Source organism: Pseudophryne corroboree, chromosome 3 (assembly GCF_028390025.1).
Source record: "Pseudophryne corroboree isolate aPseCor3 chromosome 3, aPseCor3.hap2, whole genome shotgun sequence".
NCBI lineage: Eukaryota > Metazoa > Chordata > Amphibia > Anura > Myobatrachidae > Pseudophryne > Pseudophryne corroboree.
The window spans coordinates 270,008,813-270,032,473 of NC_086446.1; the positions used below are offsets into that span (position 1 = coordinate 270,008,813).

Sequence of the window (23,661 nt, forward strand, 5' to 3'; positions counted from 1 at the left end):
TAGGAAGTTAATGCTGCTTATATGCTGTGGTGGTAGAAAGTGATTGCTACTTGTATGCTGTGGTAGTAGGAAGTTATTGCTGCTTATATGCTGTGGTGGTAGAAAGTGATTACTGCTTGTTTGCTGTCGTGGTAGGAAGTCATTGCTGCTTGTATGCTGTGGTGGTAGGAAGTGATCGCCGCTTGTATGCTGTGATGGTAGAAAGTGAGTGCTGTGGTGGTAGGAAGTCATTGCTACTTGTATGCTATGGTAGTAGGAAGTTATTGCTGCTTATATGCTGTGGTGGTAGGAAGTCATTGCAGCTTGTATGCTGTGGTGGTAGGAAGTTAATGCTGCTTATATGCTGTGGTGGTAGAAAGTGATTGCTGCTTGTATGCTGTGGTAGTAGGAAGTTATTGCTGCTTATATGCTGTGGTGGTAGAAAGTGATTACTGCTTGTTTGCTGTCGTGGTAGGAAGTCATTGCTGCTTGTATGCTGTGGTGGTAGGAAGTGATCGCCGCTTGTATGCTGTGATGGTAGAAAGTGAGTGCTGTGGTGGTAGGAAGTCATTGCTGCTTGTATGCTATGGTAGTAGGAAGTTATTGCTGCTTGTATGCTGTGGTGGTAGGAAGAGAGCACTGATTGTATGCTGTGGTGGTAGGAAGCAGAGGCGTCACCGGGTGTGGTGCTCACCCTTTATATCCCAGCGCGCCAGGAGCACGTTTGCGGCAAAAAGGGGCACGGCCTCAAATAAAGGGGCATGGCCACGCAGGCTCATCACTCCAGGGGTGTGCCCAGCATCTCTAGAGATGCTGGCCTGCCCCCTGAGCCTGTCTCCCAGCGCTGTCGGCTCCTCTTTTATGACAGGAGCCGGGTGCTGTAGCAGACTTTCACACTGCAGCACCTGGCTCCTGTCACTGCGGAGGAGCCCACAGTTTGGTGTCACCCTTTCCAGACGTCACACCCAGGTGCAGTCCGCGCCCCCCGTACTCACCTTGTGACGCCACTGGTAGGAAGTGATCGCAATTTGTGTGCTGTGGAGGTAGGAAGTGATCTCTGTTTGTGTGCTGTGGTCAGGGCTTAAAGTGGTCCTGGAGAGGTGGGGGAACTCACCTCGCCCGCAATCCCTTCCGCTTAGTGCGCGCCGAAGGCAGGGGCGTGGCCACACAAAAGTACCACCAATTCAAAACAATGCTTCACAGTAGCACAATCTTATTCACATTGCCCGCCCCACTATGCCCTTTACACACAACACACACAATGCCCACAATAGCAGAGCCACTTACACACACAATGCCCACAGCAGTGTCCTCCCCCTCCTAATTTTGAATTTGGTTCACAATGTATATGTTGAACAACCTTTGCTCACCTCTCTTAGGTCTTCTATGTGTCCCTTCTGCTTTCTTGTTTCCTTTGTCTGTCACTCTCCTCATGTGTCCATACATTTTAGCGCTGTGTGTAAGAAACAGCATCGGCGTTCCTCCCCATATTTAAAATAGGACCAGTGACAAAAATTTAGGGGGAAGGGGCATCGTCACAAAATAATACCAATTCATATTACGCTGCACAGTAATCTCCATTATTCAAATGACGCCGCACAGTAGCACCACTTACACCAGGTAGAGCCCCTATCGGGCATTATGCCAGGTAGAGCCCCCTTTTACACAGTACAGCAGGCAGAGCCCCCTTTTACACAGTGCAGCAGGCAGAGCCCCCTTTTACACAGTACGGCAGGCAGAGCCCCCTTTTACACAGTGCGGCAGGCAGAGTCCCCCATAACACAGTACGGCAGGCAGAGTCCCCCATAACACAGTACGGCAGGCAGAGTCCCCCATAACACAGTACGGCAGGCAGAGTCCCCCATAACACAGTACGGCAGGCAGAGTCCCCCATAACACAGTACGGCAGGCAGAGTCCCCCATAACACAGTACGGCAGGCAGAGTCCCCCATAACACAGTACGGCAGGCAGAGTCCCCCATAACACAGTACGGCAGGCAGAGTCCCCCATAACACAGTACGGCAGGCAGAGTCCCCCATAACACAGTACGGCAGGCAGAGTCCCCCATAACACAGTACGGCAGGCAGAGTCCCCCATAACACAGTACGGCAGGCAGAGTCCCCCATAACACAGTACGGCAGGCAGAGTCCCCCATAACACAGTACGGCAGGCAGAGTCCCCCATAACACAGTACGGCAGGCAGAGTCCCCCATAACACAGTACGGCAGGCAGAGTCCCCCATAACACAGTAAGAGAGACGGAGCATCCAGCACCCCCCTGTTTGCCCCAGCACTACACCCCCTCTGTCACATAGCATCCAGCACCCCCACAGTGTCAGTAAGCATTCAGCACCTCCCTCTGTGTCCCCCAGAACTGCTCCATCTCTGTGTCACACAGCACAGCCTCTGTCACCACCATTACAGTACCGTCAGATCCCCACCCCTCCCCTCTCCTCCCTCCACAGTGAACCGTGAGTCTCCTGCAGGATGCCCGCTGCTCAGCCTCACGGTAAACTCCGGCGGGGGGGGGGGGGGGGGGAGATCGGGTGTTAAAGCCCGCGGCTCACACTCCGGCGGCTGCAGGGAAGGGGATCGGGCGTTACAGCCCACGGCTCACACTCTGGCGGTTGTTGTGGGGGGGATCGGGTTTCAAAGCCCGCCGCTCACACTCCGGCGGCTGAGGCAACGGGGGCGAGAGAGCACTTTGAATCTGGCGCCGATTGTGCGCCATTCACGGCTCCTGAACCGCCAGCTAATGAGAAGCTGCCACTTGGCAACTTCTCATTAGCTGGCGGTCCACGAGCCGTGATTGGCTCAGGCTTGAAATAGCCGCCCCTACTTCTGATTGGTGCTGCAGTCGGTCCTAGAGTCGGGATTGGCTGGCGGCCGCTGCCACCTTTAAAATGCAGCTGGGACCTGATGCTGTGGCCGGGCGGAGGCGGAACTGGTTCCGCCTGCAATTAGAGGTGACGGAACGCAGTTCCGCCCCGTTCCGGACCACTTTAACCACTGGCTGTGGTGGTTGGAATAGAGCGCTGCTAGTGCGCTCTGTACCATTGGGAATTTTATGTGATGAACTGTAGTTATCTTGCATTTGTACTGCAGGGTATGTTCTGTATTTTATAGTGGTGTGACATGGGCTTTTCAGAGTGTACTGTATTATGTATAATTAGTAGTGATGTGCACCGGAAATTTTTCGGGTTTTGGGTTCGGTTCCGCGGCCGTGTTTTGGGTTCGAACGCGTTTTGGCAAAACCTCACCGAATTTTTTTTGTCGGATTCGGTTGTGTTTTGGATTCGGGTGTTTTTTTCAAAAAACCCTAAAAAACAGCTTAAATCATAGAATTTGGGGGTCATTTTGATCCCATAGTATTATTAACCTCAATAACCATAATTTACACTCATTTCCAGTCTATTCTGAACACCTCACACCTCACAATATTATTTTTAGTCCTAAAATTTGCACCGAGGTCGCTGGATGGCTAAGCTAAGCGACCCTAGTGGCCGACACAAACACCTGGCCCATCTAGGAGTGGCACTGCAGTGTCACGCAGGATGGCCCTTCAAAAAAATACTCCCCAAACAGCACATGACGCAAAGAAAAAAAGAGGCGCAATGAGGTAGCTGTGTGACTAAGCTAAGCGACCCTAGTGGCCGACACAAACACCTGGCCCATCTAGGAGTGGCACTGCAGTGTCAGGCAGGATGGCCCTTCAAAAAAATACTCCCCAAACAGCACATGACGCAAAGAAAAAAAGAGGCGCAATGAGGTAGCTGTGTGACTAAGCTAAGCGACCCAAGTGGCCGACACAAACACCTGGCCCATCTAGGAGTGTCACTGCAGTGTCACGCAGGATGGCCTTTCAAAAAAATACTCCCCAAACAGCACATGACGCAAAGAAAAAAAGAGGCGCAATGAGGTAGCTGTGTGACTAAGCTAAGCGACCCTAGTGGCCGACACAAACATCTGGCCCATCTAGGAGTGGCACTGCAGTGTCAGGCAGGATGGCCCTTCAAAAAAATACTCCCCAAACAGCACATGACGCAAAGAAAAAAAGAGGCGCAATGAGGTAGCTGTGTGACTAAGCTAAGCGACCCTAGTGGCCGACACAAACACCTGGCCCATCTAGGAGTGGCACTGCAGTGTCGGGCAGGATGGCCCTTCAAAAAAATACTCCCCAAACAGCACATGACGCAAAGAAAAAAAGAGGCGCACTTGCAGGGGGCGTGCAAATGGTGGAAGGCGCAAGCTCTTCCCGTCCAGTGTTGGGAAGGTCAGGCATCGCAACCGACACAATTGGACTCTCCTTGGGGATTTGTGATTTCGAAGAACGCACAGTTCTTTGCTGTGCTTTTGCCAGCTTAAGTCTTTTCTTTTTTCTAGCGAGAGGATGAGTGCTTCCATCCTCATGTGAAGCTGAACCACTAGCCATGAACATAGGCCAGGGCCTCAGCCGTTCCTTGCCACTCCGTGTCGTAAATGGCATATTGGCAAGTTTACGCTTCTCCTCAGACGCTTTTAATTTTGATTTTTGGGTCATTTTACTGATCTTTTGTGTTTTGGATTTTACATGCTCTGTACTATGACATTGGGCATCGGCCTTGGCAGACGACGTTGATGGCATTTCATCGTCTCGGCCATGACTAGTGGCAGCAGCTTCAGCACGAGGTGGAAGTGGATCTTGATCTTTCCCTATTTTTTTAACCTCCACATTTTTGTTCTCCATATTTTAATGCGCACAACTAAAAGCCACCACAGGTATACAATGTAGATGGATGGATAGTATAGTATTATATTACTTATGGACGACGAGTGCACTGACGACACAGAGGTAGGTACAGCCGTGGCCTACCGTACTGCATATATATATAATATACTGTATAACGGACCTGGTGGACACTGTCAGCAGACTGCTAAACTAGTATGAAGAAAAAAAAAGCCACCACAGGTATACAATGTAGATGGATAGTATAGTATTATATTACTTATGGACGACGAGTGCACTGACGACACAGAGGTAGGTACAGCCGTGGCCTACCGTACTGCTTATATATATAATATACTGTATAACGGACCTGGTGGACACTGTCAGCAGACTGCGAAACTAGTATGAAGAAAAAAAAAGCCACCACAGGTATACAATGTAGATGGATAGTATAGTATTATATTACTTATGGACGACGAGTGCACTGACGACACAGAGGTAGGTACAGCCGTGGCCTACCGTACTGCTTATATATATATATAATATACTGTATAATATAATAACGGACCTGGTGGACACTGTCAGCAGACTGCTAAACTAGTATGAAGAAAAAAAAAGCCACCACAGGTATACAATGTAGATGGATGGATAGTATAGTATTATATTACTTATGGACGACGAGTGCACTGACGACACAGAGGTAGGTACAGCCGTGGCCTACCGTACTGCTTATATATATAATATACTGTATAACGGACCTGGTGGACACTGTCAGCAGACTGCTAGACTAGTATGAAGAAAAAAAAAACCACCACAGGTATACAATGTAGATGGATGGATAGTATAGTATTATATTACTTATGGACGACGAGTGCACTGACGACACAGAGGTAGGTACAGCCGTGGCCTACCGTACTGCTAGATATATATATAAAATAAATATAATATACTGTATAATAAATAATAACGGACCTGGTGGACACTGTCAGCAGACTGCTAAACTAGTATGAAAAAAAAAAAGCCACCACAGACAGGAGTGTTTTTCAGGCAGACAAACGTATACTGGACTGGTGGTCACTGTCCGCAAAACTGTGCACTGTACTCCTGCTATAACTGCTCCCCAGTCCCCACAATTAGGCAGTGTGAGCAGTGCACTCAGCACAGATATATCATGCAGCAGTGCAGCACACTGAGTGAGCACAGATATGGTGGAGCGTTTTTTTTTCAGGCAGAGAAACAAACAAAGGATTAAACTCACTGGTGGTATAATCAAAACCCTGCACTGTACTCCCTAACAGCTGCTCCCCGTCCCCAATCCTCCCCACAATTATAAGTAAGTCACTCAGTCTTTATACTCAGTCTTTTTCTACTATAACGGAGAGGACGCCAGCCACGTCCTCTCCCTATCAATCTCAATGCACGTGTGAAAATGGCGGCGACGTTCGGCTCCTTATATAGAATCTGAATCTCGCGAGAATCCAACAGCGGGATGATGACGTTCGGGCGCGCTCGGGTTAACCGAGCAAGGCGGGAGGATCCGAGTCGCTCGGACCCGTGAAAAAAAAGGTGAAGTTCGGGCGGGTTCGGATCCCGAGGATCCGAACCCGCTCATCACTAATAATTAGAATGATGTTTTGTAATCACGGGTTAAATATACACAGTGAAGCGAATTTTTGTGCAAAAATTTGCTCCCCTGGTATGCATTTCTGTTTCTATAAATATGCGTAACCACCCACCTATTACATATATAGGTATACAGTCGCATTTCACTTTTGGGAGCTGTCCTGGTAACTCTACAGTATACTTTTATTTTATTTTTTTCTTCAGGACTGCAGGTGTGGCTGAAATTACACTATGGGCACAGGGAAAATGTCACTACTCCTTTTCACATAAAAATTCTGCTACCCCCAGCCTCATTCACATGTAGCTATGTAACTGACGGACTTTTGTGTGTTGAATTATTATTGTACGTGGGTAAAGATGCATGTGCTCAAATAAAATGTACCAAATTTAGAACGTCAATGTTTTTAAAATAAAAATGTGGGTTGTTTTGCAAAGAAAGCCTTGCTATTTTACATTACGGACTTAAACACAGTGGGAAGAGGCCGCTTTTATATGCCACCACTTTGTAGATAATTTCAGAGTACAATGAGACCTTAAAACTGCAAAACTTTCAATAAAACCTGGAAAAATGGGAGTGTACTAAAACTTCTGATGAGTAGGTTATACACAGTGATGACTGTATAGACTTACCATACTATTCCTTTAAACCGGGATGCTCATGAATTACACAGGTTCTTTGGCTGGCTGACTTCAAGCCTGCATTTCATCCGATCCATTTTTGGCGGGTGAAAACGTACGGATATCGCAATTTATGACCAATGGTCATTATCATGGTATCCAATTAGGGTCCGTTTTCAAAACGGATCAGCGATCGCACGAAAACACATGGGATTAGGGATAAGTCCACGATCATCGGATACCCCCGTGGTGTGTAGGATAGGTGCAGTTAGGGGAGAGTTAGGAATTCAGAGTTGATTGCAGCAGCAAATTTGTAAGCAGTTTGGCAAAACCATGTGCACTGCAGGGCGGGGGGTGGCAGATATAACGTGCAGAGAGAGTTAGATTTGGGTGGGTTATATTGTTTCTGTGCAGGGTAAATACTGGCTGCTCTATTTTTACACTGCAATTTAGATTTCAGATTGAACACACCAAACCCAAATCTGACTCTCTCTGCACATGTTATATCTGCCCCCCCCCCCCCCCCCCCCTGCAGTGCAGATGGTTTTGCCCAACTGCTAACAAATTTACTGCTGCGATCAGATCTAAATTACCCCCTTAATGCAGGTGCAGAGAGATGTGTGAGGCGTTGGGGAGTCGTAAACATGCGGTGTGGTTGAGGTTTAGAGAATTAGATGCTGAATAAGCAGTGAAGGATAAATGCAGTAAGGGTTGGTGTGCGCGATAGATACAGAGATTTTTGAAATTACATTGTGGTTGCATGACAGATACAGTGTGGGGTAGATGTATGTTTTTAGTGGGATGCAGGCTAGATATGAGGGATGGGGTGAAAGATAGATGCAGAGAGTATAGATATGTGACCGCTGAGTGTCTGATAGATGCAGTGAGTTGTGGAGTGTAGGATAGATGCAGGGAGGTGAGAAATGTCACCGCTGGGTGCAGGACAGATGCAGGGAGGTGTAGGGGCAGGATAGGTCCAGAGAGATTAGAAAGTATGCAGTGGGATACAGGGTATATGCAGTGTGGGGTTGATGTAGTGCGATGGGAAGCAGTTTGCTTCCTGACGAACGTGATCCCGGCGGCTAATATAACGACACCGGGATCCCGAGTTAGGACAGAAACGCAGCGTCAGTATACCGACCCCGAATAGGATGCCGATATCAAAATACTGACAGTCGGCATCCCGATTGGCCTGACAGCGAGACGTGCTTAATTCCTGCTGCGGTGGGGAGGATGTAGGTTAAGTTTAGGCTGCATAAGGGGGGTTAGGGTTAGGCTGCAGCACCGGAAAGGTTAGGGTTAGGCACTTAGCAGGGGAGGTTAGGGTTAAGGCCCATACACACTGGGTGATTTTGAACTGAAAGCAGGTCACTTTTGGTGTGTTGAGCTCAAACCGCCCAGTGTGTATGCCCCGGCGATGAACGCTGATGCGCCCTCCCGCTTCATCGCCGGCGGCTGACGTTCATCTGCTGGTATTACCAGCAGATGAACGGTTGGGTGGACGGCTTTCCATAGCGTCCTGCTATGGAAAGCCGATCACCCCCGCTGACATCGCTAGGCAGGGGGGAAAATCGCTCAGTGTGTATGCACCTTTAGGCTCCTAGCATGGAGGGTTAGATTTAGGCAGCAGGGAAGGGAGGGATAGAGTTAGACACCTAGCGGGGAGGGTTAAGGTTTGGCACCACTGCGGAGGGGCTGGGTTAGGGTAGGGAAAAGGTGAGGGTTGGGGGTCTTCCTGGGGGGATGTCGGGATTCTAATGGGCGGGATGCCGCTGTCTGTATACTGAACGTCGGCATCCCGTCCGTCGGCGAATCATACTGATCCCAGTGAGATGTATGTTGAGATGATAGATGCAGTGATGTGGGGAAACGGAGGCAGTGGAGTGAGGTTAGAATAGAGCATGGGTTGGAAACTGTAGCAGCTGCAAGGGCCACACAATGAAAACTAAAGTTGCCTAAGGGCGCATCACTTGTAAATATGCAGGCGGTATGTCCAGTAAGAAAATTTATATTTCTCTGACGTCCTAAGTGGATGCTGGGCTCCGTAAGGACCATGGGGATTAGCGGCTCCGCAGGAGACTGGGCACAACTAAAGAAAGCTTTAGGACTACCTGGTGTGCACTGGCTCCTCCCACTAAGACCCTCCTCCAGACCTCAGTTAGATTCTTGTGCCCGGCTGAGCTGGATGCACACTAGGGGCTCTCCTGAGCTCCTAGAAAGAAAGTATATTTTAGGTTTTTTATTTTACAGTGAGATCTGCTGGCAACAGACTCACTGCAGCGAGGGACTAAGGGGAGAAGAAGCGAACCTACCTAACTGGTGGTAGCTTGGGCTTCTTAGGCTACTGGACACCATTAGCTCCAGAGGGATCGACCGCATGGAACCGGCCATTGATGTTCGGTCCCGGAGCCGCGCCGCCGGCCCCCTTACAGAGCCAGAAGCAAGAAGTGTTCCGGAAAATCGGCGGCAGAAGACTTCAGTCTTCACCAAGGTAGCGCACAGCACTGCAGCTGTGCGCCATTGCTCCTCATGCACACCTCACACTCCGGTCACTGATGGGTGCAGGGCGCTGGGGGGGGCGCCCTGAGCAGCAATATAAACACCTTGCCTGGCAAAATCATCACAATATATAGCCCCAGAGGCTATATATGTGATAAATACCCCTGCCAGAATCCATAAAAAAGCGGGAGAAAAGTCCGCGAAAAAGGGGCGGAGCTATCTCCCTCAGCACACTGGCGCCATTTTCTCTTCACAGTGCAGCTGGAAGACAGCTCCCCTGGCTCTCCCCTGTAGTTTTCAGGCTCAAAGGGTTAAAAAGAGAGGGGGGGCACTAAATTTAGGCGCAATATTGTTTATACAAGCAGCTATTGGGGGGAAAATCACTCAGTTATAGTGTTAATCCCTGCATTATATAGCGCTCTGGTGTGTGCTGGCATACTCTCTCTCTGTCTCCCCAAAGGACTTTGTGGGGTCCTGTCCTCAGTCAGAGCATTCCCTGTGTGTGTGCTGTGTGTCGGTACGGCTGTGTCGACATGTGGGATGAGGAAGGTTACGTGGAGGGGGAGCAGAGGCCGATAAATGGGATGTCGCCCCCTGTTGGGCCGACACCAGAGTGGATGGATAGGTGGAAGGTATTAACCGACAATGTCAACTCCTTACATAGAAGGCTGGATGACGTAAAACAGCTGTGGGACAGCCGGCTTCTCAGCCCGCGCCTGCCCAGGCGTCTCAAAGGCCATCAGGGGCTCAAAAAAGCGCCCGTTACCTCAGATGGCAGACACAGATGTCGACACGGAGTCTGACTCCAGTGTCGACGAGGTTGAGACATATACACATTCCACTAGGAACATCCGTTACATGATCTCGGCAATGAAAAATGTGTTACGCATTTCTGACATGAACCCAAGTACCACATAAAAGGGGTTTTATTTTTGGGGAGAAAAAGCAGCCAGTGTTTTGTTCCCCCATCAGATGAATGAATGAAGTGTGTAAAGTAGCGTGGGTTCCCCCGATAAGAAACTGGTAATTTCTAAAAAAGTTACTGATGGCGTACCCTTTCCCGCCAGAGGATAGGTCACGTTGGGAGATATCCCTTAGGGTGGATAAGGCGCTCACGCGTTTGTCAAAAAAGGTGGCACTGCCGTCTTAGGATACGGCCACCTTGAAGTAGCCTGCTGATAAAAAGCAGGAGGCTATCCTGAAGTCTGTATATACACACTCAGGTTATATACTGAGACCTGCAATTGCCTCAGCATAAATAGTGCTGCTGCAGCGTGGTCTGATACCCAGTCAGATAATATTAATACTCTAAGACAGGGATAATAGTTTGCTAACATAGAGCATATTAAAGACGTCGTCTTAGATATAAAGGATGCACAGAGGGATATTTGCCGGCTGGCATCCAGAATGAATGCAATGTCCATTCTGCCAGGAGGGTATTAGAAACCCGGCAGTGGACAGGTGATGCTGCCTATAAAAGGCACATGGAGATTCTGCCTTATAAGGGTGAGGAATTGTTTGGGGATGGTCTCTGGGACCTCGTATCCACAGCAACAGCTGGGAAGAAAATTTTTTACCTCAGGTTTCCTCACAGCCTAAGAAAGTACCGTATTTTCAGGTACAGTCCTTTCGGCTTCAGAAAAGCAAGCGGGTCAAAGGCGCTTCCTTTCTGCACAGAGGCAAGGGAAGAAGGAAAATGCTGCACCAGACAGCCAGTTTCCTGGATCAAAAATCTTCCCCCGCTCCCTCTGAGTCCACCGCATGACGCTGGGGCTCCACAGGTGGAGACAGGTGCGGTGGGGGCGCGTCTCGGGAACTTCAGGGACCAGTGGGCTTGCCCACAGGTGGATCCCTAGGTTCTGCAAGTAGTATCACAGGGATACAGGCTGGAGTTCGAGGCGACTCCCCCTCGCCGTTACCTCACATCAGCCTTGCCTGCTGCCCTCGGAGAAAGGTAGTACTGGCGGCAATTCACAAGCTGTACTTCCAGCAGGTGAAATCAAGGTACCCCTCCTTCAACAAGGCCGGGGTTACTATTCCAAAATGTTGTGGTACCGAAACCAGACGGTTCGGTGAGACCCATTCTAAAATTGAAAGCCTTGAACACTTATATACGAAGGTTCAAGTTCAAAATGGAATCGCTCAGGGCGATTATTGCAAGCCTGGAGAATTTCATGGTATCACTGGACATCAAGGATGCTTACCTGCATGTCCCTATTTACCCTCTTCACCAGGAGTACCTCTAAATTGTGGTACAGGATTGTCATTACCAATTCCAGACGTTGCCGTTGGTCTGTCCCCGGCACCGAGGTATTTACCAAGGTAATGGCCGAAATAATTATCTCGTACTTGGACGATCTCCTTATAAAGGCGAGGTCCAGGGAGCAGTTGTTCGGCGGAGTAGCACTATCTCGGGAAGTGCTACAACAGCACGGCTGGATTCTGAATATTCCAAAGTCGCAGCTGGTTCCTACGACGCGTCTACTGTTCCTGGGTATGGTTCTGGACACAGAACAGGATAAAAAGGGTTTCTCCCGGAGGAGAAGTCCAAGGAGTTGTCGTCTCTAGACAGAGACCTCCTAATACGTATACAGGTCTCGGTGCATCAATGCACGCGAGCCCTGGGAAGGATGGTAGCTTCTTACGAAGAAATTCCATTCGCCAGGTCCCATGCAAGGATTTTCCAGTGGGATCTGTTGGACAAGTGGTCCGGGTCGCATCTTCAGATGCATCGGCGGATAACCCTGTCTCCAAGGGACAGGGTGTCGCTGTTGTGGTGGTTGCAGAGTGCTCATCTTCTAGGGGGCCGCAGATTCGGCATACAGGACTGGGTCCTGGTGACCACGGATGCCAGCCTTCGAGGCTGGGGGGCAGTCACACAGGGAAGAAACTTCCAAGGCTATGGAAAAGTCAGGAGACTTCCCTACACATAAATATTCTGGAACTAAGGACCATTTACAATGCCCTAAGTCAGGCTAGACCCTGCTTCAACACCAGCCGGTGCTGATCCAGTCAGACAACATCACGGCGGTCGCTCATGTAAACCGACAGGGCGGCACAAGAAGCAGGATGGCGATGGCAGAAGACACAAGGATTCTCCGATGGGCGGAAAATCATGTGTTAGCACTGTCAGCAGTGTTCATTCCCGGAGTGGACAACTGAGAAGCAGACTTTCTCAGAAGACACGACCTCCACCCGGGAGAGTGGGGACTTCATCCAGAAGTTTTCCAAATGATTGTACACCGTTGGGAAAGGCCACAGGTGGACATGATGGCGTCCCGCCTCAACAAAAAGCTACAAAGATATTGCGCCAGGTCAAGGGACCCTCAGGCGATAGCTGAGGACGGTCTGGTAACACCGTGGGTGTACCAGTCGGTGTATGTGTTCCCTTCTCTGCCTCTCTTACCCAGGGTAATGAGAATAATAAGAAGGAGAGGAGTAAGAACTATACTCATTGTTCCGGGTTGGCCAAGAAGAGCTTGGTAACCAGAACTCCAAGAAATGATCTCAGAGGACCCATGGCCTCTGCCGCTCAGACAGGACCTGCTGCAGCAGGGGGCCTGTCTGTTCCAAGACGTACCGCGGCTGCGTTTGACGGCATGGCGGTTGAACGCCGGATCCTGAAGGAAAAGGGCATTCCGGAAGAAGTTATCCCTACGCTATTTAAAGCTAGGAAAGAAGTGAACGCAAACCTTTATCACCGCATATGGTGGAAATATGTTGCATGCTGTGAGGCCAGGAAGGCCCCAAAGGAGAAATTTCAGCTAGGTCGATTTCTGCACTTCCTACAGTCAGAGGTGACTATGGGCCTATAATTGGGTTCCATGAAGGTCCAGATTTCGGCTCTATCGATTTTCTTCCAAAATAGAACTGGCTTCACTGCCTGAAGTTCGTACTTTTGTTAAGGGAGTGCTGCATAGTCAGCCCCCGTTTGTGCCTCAAGTGGCACCGTGGGATCTCAACGTGGTGTTGGATTTCCTGAAGTCGCATTGGGTTGAGCCACTTAAATCCGTGGAGCTACAATACCTCACGTGGAAAGTGGTCATGCTGTGGGCCGTGGCGTCGTCCAGGCGTGTGTCATACAAAAGCCCTTATCTGTATTTTATATGAATAAGGCGGAATTGAGGACTCGTTCCCAATTCCTTCCTAAGGTGGTATCAGTTTTTCATGTGAACCAACCTATTGTGGTGCCTGCGGCTACTTGGGACTTGGAGGATTACAAGTTACTGGACGTAGTCAGGGCCCTGAAAAGTATATGTTTCCAGGACGGCTGGAGTCAGGAAAACTGACTCGCTATTTATCCTGTATGCACCCAACAAGCTGGGTGCTCCTGCTTCTAAGCAGACTATTGCTCGCTGGATCTGTTGCACGATTCAACTTGCACATGCTGCGGCTGGACTGCCGCACCCTAAATCTGTAAAAGCCCATTCCACGAGGAAAGTGGGCTCTTCTTGGGCGGCTGCCCGAGGGGTCTCGGCTTTACAACTTTGCCGAGCTGTTACTTGGTCGGGTTCAAACATTTTTGCAACAGTCTACAAGTTTGATACCCTGGCTGAGGAGGACCTAGAGTTTGCTCATTCGGTGCTGCAGAGTCATCCGCACTCTCCCGACCGTTTGGGAGCTTTGGTATAATCCCCATGGTCCTTACGGAGTCCCAGCATCCACTTAGGACGTCAGAGAAAATAAGATTTTACTCACCGGTAAATCTATTTCTCGTAGTCCGTAGTGGATGCTGGGCGCCCATCCCAAGTGCGGATTGTCTGCAATACTTGTTTATAGTTATTGCCTAACTAAAGGGTTATTGTTGAGCCATCTGTTGAGAGGCTCAGTTATATTTCATACTGTTAACTGGGTATAGTATCACGAGTTATACGGTGTGATTGGTGTGGCTGGTATGAGTCTTACCCGGGATTCAAAATCCTTCCTATTTGTGTCAGCTCTTCCGGGCACAGTATCCTAACTGAGGTCTGGAGGAACGGCTTAGTGGGAGGAGCCAGTGCACACCAGGTAGTCCTAAAGCTTTCTTTAGTTGTGCCCAGTCTCCTGCGGAGCCGCTAATCCCCATGGTCCTTACGGAGCCCAGCATCCACTACGGACTACGAGAAATAGATTTACCGGTGAGTAAAATCTTATTATTTCTCTTACGTCCTAGAGGATGCTGGGGACTCCGTAAGGACCATGGGGTATAGACGGGCTCCGCAGGAGATAGGGCACCTAAAAAGAACTCTGACTATGGGTGTGCACTGGCTCCTCCCTCTATGCCCCTCCTCCAGACCTCAGTTAGATCTTGTGCCCAGAGGAGAATGGGTGCACTGCAGAGGGGTTCACTACGGCTGGCCGGCGGTCGGGCTCCCGGCGACCAGCATCCCGGCGCCGGGAGCCCGACCGCCGGCTTACCGACAGCTTGGCGAGCGCAAATGAGCCCCTTGCGGGCTCGCTGCGCTCGCCACGCTACGGGCACGGTGGCGCGCTACGCGCGCCACACTATTTTATTCTCCCTCTATGGGGGTCGTGGACCCCCACGAGGGAAAATAAGTGTCGGTATGCCGGCTGTCGGGCTCCCGGCGCCGGTATACTGAGCGCCGGGAGCCCGATCGCCGGCAAACAGAAGACCACCCCTGCAGAGAGCTCTCCAGAGTTTTCTGTTGAAGAAGAATTTTGTTAGGTTTTTTATTTTCAGGGAGTCCTGTTGGCAACAGGCTCCCTGCATCGTGGGACCGAGGAGAGAGAAGCAGAGCTGGCTTGTCAAGTTGGGCACTGCTTCTAAGGCTACTGGACACCATTAGCTCCAGAGGGAGTCGGAACACAGGTCTCACCTGGGGTTCGTCCCGGAGCCGCGCCGCCGTCCTCCTCACAGATGCCGAAGATAGAAGCCGGATGAGAAGGCAGAAGACATCTTAGGCGGCAGAAGACATCGGATCTTCATGAGGTAAGGCGCGCAGCGGTAAGCTGCGCGCCATTGCTCCCAGTCTCACACACACACAGAGCAGCACTGAAGGGTGCAGGGCGCAGGGGGGGGCGCCCTGGGCAGCAATAAACCTGCCCAGATTGATTAGGCTGCGGAGGCAGTAAATCTATGATCCCCTGCCATTTTTATTGAAAAATCACTGGGACCGAATCCCGCCGTCGGGTGGACGGGGCTTGATCCTCAGCACTAACCAGCGCCATTTTCTCCACAGAAGCTGCATGAGGAAAACGCTGGCTCCCTGGTCTCTCCCCTGCTGAACTTCACAGGCTGGAAAAAAGAGGAGGGGGGCACATTAGCGACGCAGTGAGTGGGAATTGGCATATTATATATAGAAAAGCGCTATCTGGTAATATTTTTTCCAGTGTTTTTAAGCGCTGGTGTGTGCTGGCATACTCTCTCACTGTCTCTCCTTAGGGCCTGGTTGGGGTTTTGTCCCCTTATAGGTTAATCCCTGTGTGTGTGGGGTGTCGGTACATGTGTGTCGACATGTCTGAGGCGGAAGGCTTCTCCAAGGAGGAGGTGGAGCAAATGAGTGGTGTGTCCCCGTCGGTTGTGCCGACTCCAGATTGGGTGGACATGTGGCATATGTTGAATGCAAGTGTGGCATCTTTACATAAAAGTCTTGATAAGGCTGAATTAGGGGGGACATCAGGGGGTCAATCCTCGGATTGGACCGACTCACAGGGCCCGTCGGGGTCTCAAAAGCGTCCCTTAACACAAGACACTACTACCGACACGGATTCTGATTCCAGTGTCGACTACGACGAAGTAAAATTGCACCCTAGGGTGACTAAAACCATTCAGTGTATGATTGTGGCAATAAGGGATGTGTTGCATATTGAGGATGAACCCTCGGTCCCCGACACAAGGGTACACATGTTTAAGGAAAAGAAACAGATTATTAACTTTCCCACATCTCATGAATTGAATGATTTCTTTGGAAAAGCTTGGGAGACTCCGGATAAGAGACCGCAGATCCCCAAAAGAATTTATATGGCATACCCCTTCCCTACGCAGGACAGGGAGATTTGGGAATCACCCCCCACTGTGGACAAGGCCCTGACGCGCTTGTCCAAGAAAGTGGCGCTACCGTCTCCTGACAGAGCAGCCCTTAAGGACCCTGCAGATCGCAGGCAAGAAACTACCTTAAAGTGTATTTATTCTCATACGGGTGCTGTGCTAAGACCGACAATTGCGTCGGCATGGGTGTGTAGCGCAATTGCAGCTTGGACAGATGAGCTGACAGATCAATTTGATAATATGGATAAGGATACTATATTCTTAACTCTAGCCCATATTAAAGACGCAGTCTTATTTATGAGGGATGCTCAAAGGGACATTGGATTGCTAGCTTCTAGGGCCAATGCCATGTCTATCTCAGCGAGAAGATCCTTATGGACTCGCCAATGGACGGGTGATGCGGATTCCAAAAAACATATGGAAGTACTACCCTATAAGGGTGATGTATTGTTTGGGGATGGGCTGACGGACCTGGTTTCCACAGCTACAGCAGGTAAATCAAATTTTTTACCATATATTCCCCAACAGCAAAAGAAAGTAACACCCTATCAGATGCAGTCCTTTCGGTCGCACAAGTCCAAAAGAGGTCTGGGATCCTCTTTCCTCGCCAGAGGTAAGGGCAGAGGCAAGAGAGCACCTGCTTCGGCAGGTGCCCAGGAACAAAAGTCCTCCCCGGCTGCTCCAAAACCCACAGCATGACGCTGTGGCTCCCCTGAGGGAGTCCGCACCGGTGGGGGCACGTCTTCGACTTTTCAGTCAGGCCTGGGTCAGTTCGGACCTGAATCCCTGGGTGTTGGAAATAGTTTCCCAGGGTTACAAATTGGAATTCGAGGAGGTGCCCCCGCGCCGATTTTTCAAATTGGCCCTACCAGCTTCCACATCGGAAAGGGATATAGTGTTAGCTGCAATTCAAACACTGTGTATACAGCAAGTGATAATCAAGGTTCCCCTGCACCAGCAGGGAAGAGGTTACTACTCAACCCTATTTGTGGTCCCGAAACCGGACGGTTCGGTCAGACCTATTTTGAATCTGAAATCCCTAAACCTGTACATAAAAAGATTCAAATTCAAAATGGAATCTCTCAGAGCGATAATAGCCAACATGGAGAAGGGGGAGTTTATGGTGTCTCTGGACATAAAGGATGCGTACCTTCATGTCCCCATATATGCCCCCCATCAGGAATACCTGAGATTCGCTGTACAGGATTGTCATTACCAATTTCAGACGTTGCCGTTTGGACTCTCCACGGCCCCGAGGATTTTTACCAAGATAATGGCGGAAATGATGGTGGTCCTGCGCAAGCATGGAGTCACAATTATCCCATACTTGGACGATGATCTGATAAAAGCGAGATCAAGGGAGAAATTGCTGAGCAGTGTGGCGCTCTCTCTGAGAGTGCTCCAGCAACACGGTTGGATTCTAAATCTACCGAAGTCACAGTTGATTCCGACAACTCGACTACCGTTCCTAGGTATGATACTGGATACGGAACAAATGAAGGTTTTCCTCCCAATAGAGAAAGTCCAAGACATCCAGAACATGGTCAGAGACCTGCTAAAACCGAAAAGGGTGTCAGTTCACCAATGCACTTGAGTTCTGGGGAAAATGGTGGCGGCCTACGAGGCCATTCCCTTCGGAAGGGTCCATGCAAGGACTTTTCAATGGGATCTTCTGGACAAGTGGTCCGGGTCCCATCTGCACTTACATCGGAAAATAACTCTGTCCCCAGGGACCAGTGTGTCCCTCCTGTGGTGGTTGCAAAGTGCTCACCTCCTGGAGGGTTGCATGTTCGGAATTCAGGATTGGATCCTGGTTACCACGGACGCGAGCCTCCGAGGATGGGGAGAGGTCACACAGGGAAAAAATTTTCAGGGTCTTTGGTCAGACCAGGAGTCCTGTCTACACATCAGTGTGTTGGAACTCAGGGCCATTTACAACGGCCTTCGACAAGCGGAGAGTTTTCTTCGAAACATACCGGTTCTGTTTCAATCAGACAATGTCACAGCAGTGGCTCATGTGAACCGCCAAGGCGGGACAAGAAGCAGAGTCGCGATGGCGGAAGCCACCAGGATCCTTCGCTGGGCGGAAAATCATGTAAGCGCTCTGTCGGCTGTCTTCATTCCGGGAGTGGACAACTGGGAAGCAGACTTCCTCAGCAGACACGATCTCCATCCAGGAGAGTGGGGACTTCATCAAGAAGTCTTTGCAGACGTAACACGTCTTTGGGGAACTCCTCAAATAGACATGATGGCGTCACGCCTCAACAAAAAACATCGGAGGTATTGCGCCAGGTCTCGGGACCCTCAGGCAGTAGCAGTAGACGCTCTGGTAACACCGTGGGTGTTCAAATCGGTCTACGTGTTTCCTCCTCTTCCTCTCATCACAAAAGTGTTGAGGATCATAAGACGAAGAAGAGTACAGACGATACTCGTTGTCCCAGACTGGCCTCGAAGGGCCTGGTACTCGGATCTACAAGAGATGCTCACAGGAGATCCCTGGCCTCTTCCTCTGAGGGAAGACCTGTTGCAACAGGGGCCCTGTGTATTTCAAGACTTACCGCGGTTACGTTTGACGGCATGGCGGTTGAACACCGAATCCTAGCGAAAAAGGGGATTCCGGAAGAGGTCATCCCTACTTTAATAAAGGCTAGGAAGAAGGTGACGGTAAAACATTATCACCGTATCTGGCGAAAGTATGTGTCTTGGTGTGAGACCAAGAATGCACCTACGAAAGATTTTCATCTGGGTCGTCTTCTCCACTTCCTACAGACAGGAGTGGATATGGGCCTGAAATTAAGCTCTGTTAAGGTACAGATTTCGGCCCTCTCGATTTTCTTTCAGAAGGAATTGGCTTCTCTTCCAGAAGTCCAGACGTTTGTAAAGGGAGTGCTGCACATCCAGCCCCCTTTTGTGCCTCCAGTGGCACCATGGGACCTGAACGTGGTGTTGCAGTTCCTAAAATCACACTGGTTTGAACCGCTTAACAAGGTTGAGTTGAAATTTCTTACATGGAAGGTGGTCATATTGTTGGCCTTAGCATCAGCAAGGCGAGTGTCAGAATTGGCGGCTTTGTCACACAAGAGCCCCTACTTGATTTTTCATGTGGATCGAGCTGAATTGAGGACACGTCCGCAATTTTTGCCTAAAGTGGTTTCTTCGTTCCATATGAATCAACCTATTGTGGTGCCTGTGGCTACAAGTGACCTGGAGGATTCCAGATCCCTGGACGTAGTCAGGGCCTTAAAAATGTATGTAGCCAGGACGGCTAGAATTAGGAAAACAGAGGCTCTGTTTGTCCTGTATGCGGCCAATAAGATTGGCGCTCCTGCTTCGAAGCAGACTATTGCTCGCTGGATCTGTAATACGATTCAGCAGGCTCACTCTACAGCTGGATTGCCGGTACCAAATTCGGTTAAGGCCCATTCCACTAGGAAGGTGGGCTCTTCTTGGGCGGCTGCCCGAGGCGTCTCGGCATTACAACTTTGCCGAGCGGCGACTTGGTCGGGTCAAACACTTTTGCTAAATTCTACAAGTTTGATACCCTGGCTGATGAGGACCTAGAGTTTGCTCAGTCAGTGCTGAAGAGTCATACGCACTCTCCCGCCCGATTGGATGCTTTGGTATAAACCCCATGGTCCTTATGGAGTCCCCAGCATCCTCTAGGACGTAAGAGAAAATAAGATTTTAAACCTACCGGTAAATCTATTTCTCCTAGTCCGTAGAGGATGCTGGGCGCCCGTCCCAGTGCGGAAACTCTGCAAGACTTGTATATAGTTGTTGCTTACATAAGGGTTATGTTACAGTTGACATCGGTCTTGGACCGTTACTGTCGTTTGTTCATACTGTTAACTGGTTATGTATGTTCCAGGTTACATGGTATGATTGGTGTGGGCTGGTGTGAATCTTGCCCTTGGATTGCTAAATCCTGCCTTGTATTGTCCATCTCCTCTGGGCACAGTTCTCTAACTGAGGTCTGGAGGAGGGGCATAGAGGGAGGAGCCAGTGCACACCCATAGTCGAAGTTCTTTTTAGGTGCCATATCTCCGGCGGAGCCCGTCTATACCCCATGGTCCTTACGGAGTCCCCAGCATCCTCTACGGACTAGGAGAAATAGATTTACCGGTAGGTTTAAAATCTTATTTTTTGTTTATTATTGATTCTGTCCCATTATCTCTCCTCCACTCTCCTTACATATTTTTATTTATTTTGATACACTCTCCCCTAATGTACATTTTTATTGATTTTGTCCCATTTTCTCTCCTCCACCCACCCTTATATATATTGTTTATAATTGATGTAGGGCGGTTTTACTCTTACTCATCCAATTATCTTTTTTTATTTTGTTTGTAATGGTGTAATGCAATTTACGGACTCGCTCCCCCACCCTATATTTAGTAAATCTTCTGTGTCTTTTTTTGTCACATAGGTGCAGTAAGGAGAGGCTGGGGCATTGTGCTGCAGGATGCATGCGTGGGATTAGATATGTGGCAGTTGATGTACAGATCAGATGCGGTTCGTTGTGGGGTTGAGGCATTGGGAAGCAGAATTTTTTGTAGTGAGGTGAAGTGATTTAGACAGTGTGGTGCAGGATAAATGATATAAGGTTTGGGGATAAGGCTGTGAGATGCAGATATTAGGGCAGTGGTTTCCAAACTTTTTTGAATCACGGCGCCCTAGAATATCAGAATTTTCTGCTGCGGGGTACACTGGGCTCCACAAGTCTGGACAATGGGGTGTAGAGTAGGATCTTGATCCGAGGCACCAACAGACTCAAAGCTTTGACTGGTCCCAGAATGCACAGCGCCGCCTCCTATATCACCCCGCCTCTCAGCACTGGAGCTAAGTGTTGTAAGTTGGTGCTGCAGTAAGCAGGCACTTAACAGAGGGGCTGCTCCATGCAGCCCTAAGAAAGGCTTTTTTCTGAAGAAAAAGTGAAGACTTCAGGGCAGCAGCAGTGGTAAATGTCTTGTGACATTCTCTGCTGCAGCTCCAGCTCTCCCCAGCGGCGCTGTACACTCCCGAGCCCTGGTTGCCGGATACCTACAGCGGAGGCTCCGGTTTACTTCACGTTAGGCACACACGGCTGGGGCTCTCCAGGATCGAGTGGCCGCGCTTCGGGAGGTGGTAAGTGGGTCCTACTCGTGGAACCTGGTCTTTATCGCGATCCGGCGCGGTCAGTGGGAGGCGGGCGGCGCGCGCTGGCGGTGAACATTGTGGCAGTACAGGCGATCCCACTAGATCACCAGGGCATGGGCGCAGGTCAGGTTTTCTCTCAAAACCGATTTTAATATCGCCCACAGTACCCGGTGGTTTTGCCAGCAAGTGGAATAAGGCTTAGACCTGAAGCCCCTCCCCCAGCCCCAGGGCGCCATTTCTAGCAAGTGTTCCCGCCCTGGAGCTGCATCTCTGTCTTTTCCTCACTCCCTGTCAGTGTCTGCGGCGCCATTAATCCTCAGCTCACTGTTCCTGGGACTGCTTGGGCAAATCCTCCTATGTAAAGTAGAGATGAGCGCCTGAAATTTTTCGGGTTTTGTGTTTTGGTTTTGGGTTCGGTTCCGCGGCCGTGTTTTGGGTTCGAACGCGTTTTGGCAAAACCTCACCGAATTATTTTTGTCGGATTCGGGTGTGTTTTGGATTCGGGTGTTTTTTTTCAAAAAACCCTAAAAAACAGCTTAAATCATAGAATTTGGGGGTAATTTTGATCCCAAAGTATTATTAACCTCAAAAAACATAATTTACACTCATTTTCAGCCTATTCTGAACACATCACACCTCACAATATTATTTTTAGTCCTAAAATTTGCACCGAGGTCGCTGTGTGAGTAAGATAAGCGACCCTAGTGGCCGACACAAACACCGGGCCCATCTAGGAGTGGCACTGCAGTGTCACGCAGGATGTCCCTTCCAAAAAACCCTCCCCAAACAGCACATGACGCAAAGAAAAAAAGAGGCGCAATGAGGTAGCTGTGTGAGTAAGATTAGCGACCCTAGTGGCCGACACAAACACCGGGCCCATCTAGGAGTGGCACTGCAGTGTCACGCAGGATGTCCCTTCCAAAAAACCCTCCCCAAACAGCACATGACGCAAAGAAAAAAAGAGGCGCAATGAGGTAGCTGACTGTGTGAGAAAGATAAGCGACCCTAGTGGCCGACACAAACACCGGGCCCATCTAGGAGTGGCACTGCAGTGTCACGCAGGATGGCCCTTCCAAAAAACCCTCCCCAAACAGCACATGACGCAAAGAAAAAAAGAGGCGCAATGAGGTAGCTGACTGTGTGAGTAAGATTAGCGACCCTAGTGGCCGACACAAACACCGGGCACATCTAGGAGTGGCACTGCAGTGTCACGCAGGATGTCCCTTCCAAAAAACCCTCCCCAAACAGCACATGACGCAAAGAAAAAAAGAGGCGCAATGAGGTAGCTGTGTGAGTAAGATTAGCGACCCTAGTGGCCGACACAAACACCGGGCCCATCTAGGAGTGGCACTGCAGTGTCACGCAGGATGTCCCTTCCAAAAAACCCTCCCCAATCAGCACATGATGCAAAGAAAAAGAAAAGAAAAAGAGGTGCAAGATGGAATTATCCTTGGGCCCTCCCACCCACCCTTATGTTGTATAAACAAAACAGGACATGCACACTTTAACCAACCCATCATTTCAGTGACAGGGTCTGCCACACGACTGTGACTGATATGACGGGTTGGTTTGGACCCCCCCCAAAAAAGAAGCAATTAATCTCTCCTTGCACAAACTGGCTCTACAGAGGCAAGATGTCCACCTCATCTTCACCCTCCGATATATCACCGTGTACATCCCCCTCCTCACAGATTATCAATTCGTCCCCACTGGAATCCACCATCTCAGCTCCCTGTGTACTTTGTGGAGGCAATTGCTGCTGGTCAATGTCTCCGCGGAGGAATTGATTATAATTCATTTTAATGAACATCATCTTCTCCACATTTTCTGGATGTAACCTCGTACGCCGATTGCTGACAAGGTGAGCGGCGGCACTAAACACTCTTTCGGAGTACACACTTGTGGGAGGGCAACTTAGGTAGAATAAAGCCAGTTTGTGCAAGGGCCTCCAAATTGCCTCTTTTTCCTGCCAGTATAAGTACGGACTGTGTGACGTGCCTACTTGGATGCGGTCACTCATATAATCCTCCACCATTCTATCAATGTTGAGAGAATCATATGCAGTGACAGTAGACGACATGTCCGTAATCGTTGTCAGGTCCTTCAGTCCGGAC

The 23,661-nt window shown here is 49.7% G+C and overlaps 1 protein-coding gene across 4 annotated transcripts in view; it reads left to right on the forward strand.

Moving 5' to 3' along the window:
* The window catches only part of NOL4L (nucleolar protein 4 like), a 119,033-nt gene that overhangs the window by 34,464 nt on the left and 60,908 nt on the right, over positions 1-23,661 (forward strand). The window contains exon 1 of one of the 4 annotated variants that reach the window (XM_063959071.1): positions 20,858-20,923. The exons of the other annotated variants lie outside the window; for them this stretch is intronic. The gene's annotated coding sequence lies outside the window, so the exon portion shown is untranslated. Of the gene's footprint in view, positions 1-20,857; positions 20,924-23,661 lie in introns of those variants that run through there. 4 annotated transcript variants of the gene reach the window in all.